This window comes from Cervus elaphus, chromosome 30 (genome assembly GCF_910594005.1).
Source record: "Cervus elaphus chromosome 30, mCerEla1.1, whole genome shotgun sequence".
NCBI classification, from domain to species: domain Eukaryota; kingdom Metazoa; phylum Chordata; class Mammalia; order Artiodactyla; family Cervidae; genus Cervus; species Cervus elaphus.
Genome location: NC_057844.1, coordinates 48442073 through 48442866, shown reverse-complemented (window position 1 = coordinate 48442866; position 794 = coordinate 48442073). Strand labels below are relative to the sequence as shown.

Sequence of the window (794 nt, the reverse complement as noted above, 5' to 3'; positions counted from 1 at the left end):
CTTCTTCTGTTCTTCTAAAGCTCCCTTCCCTTTTGTTAATGGTGCCAATTCTTTTGTGTCTTTGTTTACCCTCTTGTTTCTTGCACTGGAATATAATCTCCTTAAGACTGGAAAGAATCTCTTTGAATCTGTAGCTCAGTTCAGTTCCATCGCTCAGTCGTGTCCAACTCTTTGCGAACCCATGGACTGCAGTACGCCAGGCTTCCCTGTCTATCATCAACTCCCAGAGCTTGCTCAAACTCATGTCCATTGAGTCGAGCATGCCATCCAACCTTCTCATCCTCTGTTGTCACCTTATCCTCCTGCCTTCAATCTTTCCCAGCATCAGGGTAGACTATAGCCTGCCAGGCTCCTCTGTTCAAAGAATTCTCCAGGCAAGAATACTGGAGTGGGTTGCCATTTCCTTCTCCAGGGGATCTTCCCAACCCAGGGATTGAACCTGGGTCTCCTGCATTGCAGGCAGATGCTTTACCATCTGAGCCACCAGGGAAGCCATTTTGAATCTGTATATTATTTTTAAATATCTTGAAATGCCCAGCGCTTGGCACAGTTACTAGGATGCTATAATGTTTACGGATGGAATGACTAGTGATCATTACCTACCAGATGTTCCCAAAGGTCACAAGCAGTGCCCTAGACAGAGCTTGGGACTGTTAGGATGAAGTCTCTGTGAGGTGTTCAGAGGCATATTATTCCCCCATCTCTTGTATCTTATCATTTTGAGAAGCTCAGTGACTCCTGAAAACTGAATTAAATTTGTATCCCCTTTCCCAGGACAGATTCCCATGATATGG

General features: G+C 45.2%; 1 non-coding gene across 1 annotated transcript; it reads right to left on the bottom strand.

Moving 5' to 3' along the window:
• Window positions 1-418: 418 nt before the first annotated feature.
• TRNAC-GCA lies at window positions 419-490 on the bottom strand. Its single transcript has one exon. It is a non-coding gene; the product is annotated as a tRNA-Cys (tRNA).
• Window positions 491-794: the final 304 nt, after the last annotated feature.